The following is a 10,654-nucleotide window of genomic DNA, read 5'->3' as shown; positions in this document are numbered from 1 at the left end:
AGCAAAGTCTCGTTTCTGGTCCAGCGCACTGTCTGTTCTGTGAATCTCAAATTCAGCACACTTCCCGAGTGTAGTAGCTGCGCTGCATTTCAAATTCACTGTGTTACAGGTGCGCTGATTAGACTAGACATTGTTCCTAAATTTTGGTTTCTGTGTTCACTCTTTTTAGATATATTCAAGAATTTTGTTGCCTATAGTCAGTACACCTCTGTTTGAAACCCCTTTCCTCACTGTTATTCCGCCTCCATTGTGCAAAGAACTGTAAATGTTTTCTATGTATTTTTGAGTCATTTTCAGTTCTCCTTTACAAACAAGTAACGTAATTGTACTGTCGTTTCTTGATTTGAAAGTGTCGCAAGTGTCGTTTTCAGTCATAGAAGAGAGTCTGATTGCTCTTGATAGTTGATTACCCTGTTACTATTGTATTTGATCTGAATTAGTAGTTTTTCTAGTGTCGAAAGCAAGTTTTCATTTCCAAATCGTAAAGTGTCGTCATTGTCTTCATTTTGATTTTGAAAAGAAACTTGTTAGTAATTGTCTCTTTGAAAAGTAATTCAGATTTGTGCATTAGCTTTCTTTTTATCATTCACATATTAAGAAGGCTGAAAACAAATACATGCATGTGCATTTTCATTTAGACTGTTTGATTGGTTTTATTTAGGACGATGCATATAGTGTGTGCTCTTTGCTCTTTGTTGAAAGAATTCTGTCTTTCTTTCCTTAGTAGCTAGGATTTTCATAGCACAAGGAAGATAAAACGACTATTTATCATCTTAGATTGCATTTTAGGAATTGTACATCTACATCACGTGGTGAACCTGAAAGGCAAATTTCTTAAGCAAGATCAACTATAAAATAAATTTAATGAATCTAACAACACTTTGAAACCTAACGCACAACATCTAGAAGTCTAGGCTAGAGATGTATTCTGACGTCGTAAAGCCTGGTAACTGTTCTTCTCACTGTTGGTTGGGTGATTCCTCCACTTTGAGACGATAAGTGCCAGTACGGACTTGTGCTCCCACGTACCGTCGAGTATATTTTGGGAGACCATAATAGGCTTAATCCTTTATCCATAGGAAGCCGTGTCTGTCGCCCTATCGATCGTAATGCACTGAACACAGCATTCGGGAAGATTGACTGTCGTACCGTAAAAAGTATTCTGCATTTTTGTGATTGGTTTGGTAATCTCTCTGCCTAGATTTCCAGAGCAGTCCCTTTCATTCCTTTTCAGACTCCTTAACGTAAAAGTTCCATCTGAGCACTTGTCACCTCAGGCTCATTAAAAATCGAAGGCAACTAGAGTCATCTTTTGTTTTTTCTCGACTCTTTAAAATTGAAAAAACAAGTTGTGTCAAAAGCGTCTAAAATTTATTTTAAACAGAATAATCATCACCTTTCCTACGTTGATCTTAGGTTGAGAAAATGGATTTCACCAACCAAGGAATTCCCCTTGGAGGAAATCCTAGTCCCTTCTCCTCTTGGGAGATGTTGGTGCACCCCATATGGCCACATTGTCACTTCTAGGATTGACAATTGGCTTGCCCGTATGGCTTTTCTCAACCTCCGTCGTTCAGAACACCGCAATTCCTGAACAATCGAGTCAGTAACTAGACAATTCCAGAGTTACCCCCCAACCCTCTACTTCATCCAATTCTTCCTCTCCTCCTTCCTCTTCGCTTGATGAAGCTGGTAAAGCCAAAAATCAAGTACCTGAGAAGAAGAAGGAAAAGAAGAAGAAAGAGAAGAAGAAGAAGGAGCCAAAGGCGAAAAGGGGCAACCAAGCGTCGTCTAGCGAAAATCCACACACTGCACCGACCAAGCCTAAATTGCCATGTGTCATTTGCAAAGGAGACCACTATCATAGAGATTGTCCCTACATCCCTCGGATCTTAAGGGACTGGTCTCCTCGTTTGCACAACCCGGTGTCGTCAACCTCTGATGATCATGTTGAAAGCACACCGTCGACTAGTGAAAGTGAAGCCCCTGGACAAAAAGGAAAGTGCAAATTTCCTTGTAAACTGTGTGAAGGCGATCACGCTGTCCACTGTTGTCCCTTCTTAGACGAGGCTAAAAGAGTTTTGGACGATCGTCTGGTTTCACTGTTACGACTTCCTCCTGGATATAAGAAACTCTTGCCGAGTCCATTGCTAGTTGAAAATCTGGCTGACCCGCCCAGGTGGTCGGCCGAAGCATCTATCATTGAAGATAAACCATCTGAACCCATACCAGATGAAAGTCAAAAGGTTGAGGCGGTAGTTGACCCGGTCTTGCCTTCAGAAGTTCCATCTTCAGATGATACAGTCACCGAAGAGAACAAGGATGACACCGTCCAAATTCTTTTCGTAAACACAGACTCTGATGAACATGGGGGAAATTTACCCATTCCTTTATCGTAGGAAGGAAGTTCGTCAGAGTCATACCCGACCGTCTATTCGGTCCCACCTCCAAGCAACCTAGTTGTCTCCTTCAACTGGAATCAACTAGGCAAACCCCATTTACCGACTAGTGTACCATTCTGAATCATTGCTCAAGTATATAGAATGGTTATGGCCGGTACCATCATAGATGAAGGGGCTTCTGTGAGTATCCTTTCCTTGACTGCTTGGAAAGCACTTGGTTCGCCATCGCTTTTGCCTGAGATGAGAAATCTAACAAGCTTTGACAAAGGAACCAGTCGACCGTTAGGGATCCTTCCCAATGTGCCCATAACATTGAGAGGGAAAACCGTTCACATGAACGTAATGGTAGTCCAAGGACCCCTGGATTATAATCTACTCCTTGGACGAGACTATATTTATTGCATGGGAGCCATTGTCTCATCACTCTTTAGAGTAATGTGTTTTCCACACGAAGGAAGAGTGGTCAAGCTCATAGACCAGCTTTCATTCCCCGGTTCACGCATAGCAAATAGTCATATACCATCCCTGAATGGTCTTTTCACGCAAGGAATGTCTCATCAATCCCTAGTCCATCCACCTGATGAGCGCGAGTAATTCGGGGGACATGACTGAAACCCAGGGGGCATGCACCCTCGTCTGCTTCGGCAGGAAAACTTCAGGTATAGGATAGGTTTCCGCGAGAGATATATGACTAGTCTGACACTCCAGTCCATGATTGGAAAAGGAGGTTGGACTAAAATAAGATTCCCTTGTCAAAGTTATGTGGGTGGAGGCGTCTGCGCCACTCGCCTTTGTCTATTTCAATAGGCATCACCAAAGAAGTCTTTTGTTTGTGCTGCAAATAAAACAATCTTTGGTAACCTGAAAGAGGTAAACCTTTCCTAATAAAACAAATGTTTTGTCGGTAGATTGAAAGGTGACATTGAAATGCTATTTTACACCTGGGGGCATGCAAACCTTTTGGCGTGCAAGCGAAGAGCGACCATTTATTTTTTTAAATTTGTAGGTCCTCTAACCCTTTAAACTCGTTTCCTAACTTGCATAAAGAAAGGATCAGGAGCGAGGTTTAAGATTTTGAAAAATGGCATCTTTGATGAGACATCCCTATTATACGAATGGATTAATCAAGCAGTTTTAGCACATAGTTCAAGCTCGTTAAAAAATAAACATAAGTCATGAGCAAATGTTTCTCCCTGCGTTTAAGCTCATTAAAAAATGAACTAATTTCCAGTAAATAACTGTCATGAATGTATTACTTCAGCCTTTAAAGCCTTGGTCGTGTTCTCATCATCACCTCCACTCTGTATTGGCCAATCATTCACCTCCATTTGATTGTTTACCCCTTTTAAGGAACAGATGTGAAGAGTGATCCTGTTAGCCATCCTTGTAACACTGCTGTGATTGGAAAATTCCAAACCTCACCTGGAATCAGCTGCTACCCAAATTTATCACTCGTTCCTCAAAAACGAGTCTCCTTTAAGCTCTTTTCAACTGACTCATAAAATATGAAAAGATTGCCGAGCCATTGGCCTCTCCAGCTCGTTAAAGGGACCGGAAGTGCTATCCCTCCTTTAGATTTTAATCTTTTTGGACCTGAGGGATTATTACACAAAAAGATCGAGTGCTTGTTTTGTTCAGCTCGTTAAAAGTATCGAAAATTCATCCCTTCTGTATTGTTTTATACTTTTTCGGACTTAAGGGATTAGATGACGAAAAAGGATTTTTGGATTTTCCTTTACGTCCCTTTTAAGACTCTCTAAAATTGAAAAGGACCAAGTTATCTTTATCGTTAAACTCGTTAAAACCTAATAGTGACAAACTTGTCCATAGCAGACAAGAACGAGTTTCACTATCGCTAGGCTCATTAAAACATAGCGATGGGTTTTCCCGAAGGGAAAATTATAGAACAAGCATATGTTATCCTCCTCAAGCTTGACAAAAATAAAGAGGTACTGGTCAACAATGACTGGGGAAAAATTGGGAAGAAAACTTGAAGAAACTTTGTTGATAGCAAGTCGCTCTTGAACATGACACTTTCACTCCGCATCCAAGTCGGGTTGGGTTGTTTCATTCACAGGTCACATCACCATGGTCACATCACACCATCCACATTTGGGGTTAATGCTACCAATCCATCATGTCAGTGTCACCAGTATGTTCAAGAGAAGTCACTCAGAGAATTCACCTGTGTCTCATCCGCTGCAATACATTTACACTCCATTCTTTCATGACCGCCACCCTGAACCTTATATCACCAGACCGTTTTCACCTCCATTAAAATCATTTTCTCCGTTCCGTGTCATTGATGTGGGATTCATTAAGGCCCTCCTATGACGGATCGCTTCTTGTCGACATCAGCTCATTATCCAATAAGTCGATCTAGGAACACCCCTTTCAGTACTTTGAAGCTTGCATGCCTCAATGGCAAGTTTCTCACTTCGGGCGAGAGGTTTACATCAATGGCCTTCGACCGAAAGATTTTGTAGAAATTTTGAATAATATGACACATATTCACAGAGATTATCCTGATTATACACTTATAAGTGGAACATGCATAATACATAACCTCCTCTACGTTGATCATCAATTTACAGAAGTAGAAACATTCACAGGCGTACATAGAAGCATCAATCACAGATATCAACACAGTATTTTCCCAAGGAAAGCATCTCGCTAAAAACCCCAATTATCTATATATTATAGTGATTGAATCATGTAACAATACATAGTACAATAATCCTCACAAGTACTCAGTACTATCTCCACATGCTACACACAATACAGCTCAGATCTGATCTCCAAATCTCCCTCGCTGCTTGCCTGCCTCCACAGCTCAATACCTGCTCAAGAATTGATGAGAATGGTTTACCAAACTCATATTTGACCTGCAAATTTTCACTCACACTGTGTTGGACGTGAGCACAGGCTACAATTCTTGGTATTGGCCAATTTATTGGCATACTCAATCCCTGTGATTGTGCAAATCATCATGCACAACTATAGTCACAACTGATAGAAATCTGATCCTCTAACACCTGTCCCTGCTGAACTGAACATGCACTGACATGCAACTAAGTTAACTGATGTATTCTATAGTTGCATTATGAGTTAATAACTTGTGAATTAATTAATAACTAATTCACCCAACTCATCTCTAGTCTATTGATCAATTAGACTAAATACAACTAGTTTAACAAAGTTAAACTGAACACAACTCCATCAACTGCACCTCCAATCCTCTAAACTCAACTCACTTGAGTTCTAACTGAAGTCTTGCATTTCTGGGATCTGCATGTACCACATTCGTAGCTCATCCTGAAGTGCTCCAAGAGAATAAGACAAATTTTATAGTCCAAATATTATTATGAGACAATAATATTTGACTTTTCTATTTTTGACAGCCATTCTAAAAATAGACTTTGATCACTCATACTATGATCACTCATACTGTGGTCACTCATACTGTGGTCACCCATACTGTGATCACCCATACTGTGAACACTCATACTGTGATCACCCATACTGTGATCACCCATACTGTGATCATCCCTGCTGGGATCAAAAAATAGAACTTGCGCCATAATTTGCCTACGGGCCCACTTAGTGAAGGCGACTCCTTTCCACTAAGCTCCATCATCTTGTTGCATTCTCAACCAGCATTTCTTGTTGCACACTTTTCAACACTCCCTCTCAACAGGAAAGGCTTCGTCTCAAACCCGATCCTGTAACTCTGGAATGTTCTCCATGCAACACATCTGGTCGGTCCACTTGCTCTGTCATCAAGGTCTTTGACTGCTATTGCCTCTGTCAACTGAAAACTATGCATCTTTGTGCTCTTTAGTATCTAACTGCTCTAGCGTCTATCACTTTGATCTCTGACTGCATCTATGCTGCTGCTAGTTCTATCTCCCAGCATTGCATCCGCACTGCACCTCCCAACTGGCCTCCCTGTTGGGCTAGAAACATCCTCTAATGCTGAAGCTCTACCTGCTGTCAACAAGTGCTCCCTCTCTAACATCCGTGCTACTGCAACATCTCCATGCATCACCATTTCACACCTCTCTGTGCCACCTAGCACTGTGCAAAACACTTGTGCCTCTTGCATTGTTGCAGCCTGCTAGCTATGCGCTGTCTTGGGATTCCCTGCATTGTCGCTCTCTTTGCCGCTCCATCCGCATCTGTCTCTACCCAATCAGTCAGTTCCTGCTACTCCACATCGGGGCTCCTGTAGCAAGGTCTCATCTAAGAGGTTGGGTACCTCAAGGATCCTGCCCCTCCTCCTTGGGACGATCAATCCACATCACCCCACCTCCTACCTGGAGGTATGGCTGCATGTGATCCCTCAGCCCACCTGACTCGAAGTTTCCCCCTACTGGAGGTCTCTAGATGAGTAGATGTCTCTACTTAATCTCCTCTCAGCTTCCCCTGTTGTGGCTCCTCCACAACCTCCTGAAGCTGCTGCACAAATCGTGGCTCCTCCACAATCGTCTGAGACTTCTTCTGGCTCTGCATGTTGAGAGGTAATATACGCTTCCTCTCAACCACCAAGTCTCCATCAGTTGCCTCGCTGCTCAAGGCTTTGCATGCATCTTGAACCTCAAGAGAATACAGGTTCTTGACCCGTGAACCAATCTGCTTCACCTGTCTAGTGATGATGTGTCTAAGGAAAACCTTTCCCTTACTGAAGACCACATCATAGCCTCTGTCTTCCAACATCGCAATCGACACCAAGTTTCCCTTCAGTCCTGGTACATACTTGACATCGGTCAAGGTAAGGTGAGCTCCATGCTCCCTCTGAAAAATAACTGTGCCTACACCTGAGACACTATACTTCTCATCATTACCCATCCCTATGAGTATCTGGAGATATTTCTCCTCCAAAGTACTGAACAAACTTTTGTCACCGGTCATGTGGAAAGAAGCTCCACTGTCAAGAAACCAACCACTTCCCATCATGGATGAAACCATGCATGCGAAGAGTGTGAAATCCAACTCAAACTTTGAAGCAAGTGCCTCACCTTCAGATCCTTCCCCGGATCCCTTCTTGGACTTCTTCTTTGGGCAATTAGTAGCATAATGACCCAACTCATGACAATGAAAGCATCTCACCTTCGCCTTGTCAACCTTCTTCCCATTATTGGAAGAACTGGATTCGAAAAGAGAAACATTCCCCTTCCCCTTCTTCGCCTTACTCATTAAGGCACAGTTCTCCTCATCCTGCATGGATGAAGAACCGTCTTTGGTGCTCCATATAATCTCCTCCTGCACAAGATCCGACCAAAGTCTCTACCATCCTGGCAGTTTCTCCCTTCCATTCACTGAGTCCTGGTAGCTATGCCAACTCTTAGGAAGGTCAAGGAGTGCTAGACTCACCATCCTCATCTGACAGTCACCCCCACACTTCCCAGCTCATCCCGGCATTGGGTAAACTTTGTGAGATACTGGGGCATACTGTCTCCATTCTCACACTTAATGTTTCTAAGTTTTATCTCTTGCTTTGGAATTAAATTCGAATTCCACCAGCTCAAAAACTCAACCACTTCCGATCTAGAATTCATGAGAACAAAGTATTTCTTGTACAGAGATTCACTGTCTGGGCATTCACCAGATATCTCACCTTCCAAAAGAAGGATGAATCCAGAGGCTACCTAGCCCGATTACAGACTCTGCCTGAAGAAATAAAATGTAAACACTTTCTGAATAATAGATCTGATGATCAATCCTCGCTTGATATCCTGTAAAAATCTCTTCTACAAATCAAGCAGCTTTGTTACCATGTAGAAATTTTGAATAATATGACACATATTCATAGAGATTATCCTGATTATACACTTATAAGTGGAACATGCATAATACATAACCTCCTCTACGTTGATCATCAATTTACAGAAGCAGAAACATTCACAAGCGTACATAGAAGCATCAATCACACATATCAACACAGTATTTTCCCGGGGAAAGCATCTTGCTAAAAACCCCAATTATCTATATATTATAGTGATTGAATCATGTAACAATACATAGTACAATACTCCTCACAAGTACTCAGTACTATCTCCACATGCTACACACAATACAGCTCAGATCTGATCTCCAAATCTCCCCCCGCTGCTTGCCTGCCTCCACAGCTCAATACCCGCTCAAGAATTGATGAGAATGGTTTACCAAACTCGTATTTGACCTACAAATAATCACTCACACTGTGTTGGACGTGAGCACAGGCTACAATTCTTGGTATTGGCCAATTCATTGGCATACTCAATCCCTCTGATTATGCAAATCATCATGCACAGCTATAGTCACAACTGATAGCAATCTGATCCTCTAACACATGTCCCTGCTGAACTGAACATGCAACTAAGTTAGCTGATGTATTCTATAGTTGCATTATGAGTTAATAACTTTTGAATTAATTAATAACTAATTGGCCTAACTCATCTCTAGTCTAATTATCAGTTAGACTAAATACAACTAGTTTAACAAAGTTAAACTGAACACAACTCCATCAACTGCACCTCCAGTCCACTAAACTCAACTCACTTGAGTTCTAACTGAAGTCTTGCATGCAAATATTAGTCATCCCATAGGTAACCACGTATTTCCTTCTGGGATCTGCATGTACCACATTCGTAGCTCATCCTGAAGTGCTCCAAGAGAATAAGACAAAGTTTATAGTCCAAATATTATTATGAGACAATAATATTTGACTTTTCTATTTTTGACAGCCAGTCTAAAAATAGACTTTGATCACTCATACTGTGGTCACCCATACTGTGATCACCCATACTGTGATCACTCATACTGTGATCATCTCTGCTGGGATCAAAAAATAGAACTTGTGCCATAATTTGCCTGCGGGCCCACTTAGTGAAGGCAACTCCTTTCCACTAAGCTCCATCATCTTGTTGCATTCTCAACAAGCATTTCTTGTTGCACACTTTTCAACAGATTTTGCGTGGTGTTCGATGCCAAGTCCCTTATTCACACCACGTGAATTGTACTGTAGTACCTTGAGGATCATTATCATTATCGGTGATTCCTCTCGTGCCTATTAATAGCTTACATCATTGGCTGGTAATCAGGCGATGTCTTTCCATGTTCGACTCCAGAACATCTCTCACATGGATCGAATTGTACTTTGAGTGAAGATCAAACAAGATTGAAGACCCCGGATCTAGTTTCATCCATCCAGGCTGCGATATATATTTAGGAAAATAAAGACATCAAATGTACATCATTGCTGCACAGATAATCATCCAATATATGGGATGATGACTCTACCAGAATCATCAGTCTACACTCAGACGATTGTCTGTCCTATGTACATGAAAATGAATTTATAAAGTTGAGCATGGGAATGCCTGCCTCAGCTAGATCATGAAAATATTATGAAGATAATGTATTGTATTGTATCTTATTACAGGTCTCCTCCCAGCTTGAAAGAACTTCGGATCCTCATGATAAAGCATTTCACCCGACATCAAAAAAAAAGATTAACGACCTCAAGCTTTAGGGGGCAACTGTTATAGACATATTGGGCACTGCAACCCCAAGCATAAAATGTCCATAAACCAAGGGCTTCTAAGTCCCTAAAAGTGTTGTTCCAATCCCTAAAGGAAAAAGGTCAACTGATTACAGCTTCTCCCAGAAGTTCTCCATGAAAAACTACTTAGAACTGGTCAAAACAAGATCATTTCACCTGCTCCATAGGAAAAGTGCGTTGCATATCACCTAAGTACACTCAGTGGGTGATTTTCATTTCAAAAAGACCTTCTATGGGGTGCGATGTGCGAGAAGAGACAAATGGCAGTGTCAATTTGCGAGGTGGAGAAGCATGGAATCTTCCAGAAACTTCTCCTGTGACACTTGCCTCTCTGAATTTGACCAAGGATGAGTAAGAGATCATCAATCTCCAAGTGGAAGCAAGAACTATCAGAGGGAAGACACTAATCAAATCACAAGCTGACTCATCTCCCTTACAGACATCTATATATGGATCCCTCATCCCAGAGAACCAGAGGCTAGAATTTTGCATCTTGTAAGGAATTGTTGTTGGTTTCTTGAGGCAACATCATAGTGTTGGGTGATCTATGATTTGCATGAGGTGAATAAGGGCTTACTTGCTGAGAGGATGATGTTGGGTCAAAACAACTGGTTGTAACTCTCTTGGCTCTTTCTTGATTATCAATAAAGCTATTCAAGTTTTCCTCCATACTCTTGTGTAATCTATGTTTTGTGCATTTGTATGGTAA

The sequence above is a fragment of the Pinus tabuliformis genome, chromosome 8 (genome assembly GCF_031772625.1).
Source record: "Pinus tabuliformis cultivar Carrire ecotype Pingquan chromosome 8, CPIR1, whole genome shotgun sequence".
In the NCBI taxonomy this organism is placed as follows: domain Eukaryota; kingdom Viridiplantae; phylum Streptophyta; class Pinopsida; order Pinales; family Pinaceae; genus Pinus; species Pinus tabuliformis.
The sequence above is the reverse complement of the archived record's forward strand: the minus strand, read 5'-3'. Positions refer to the sequence as shown.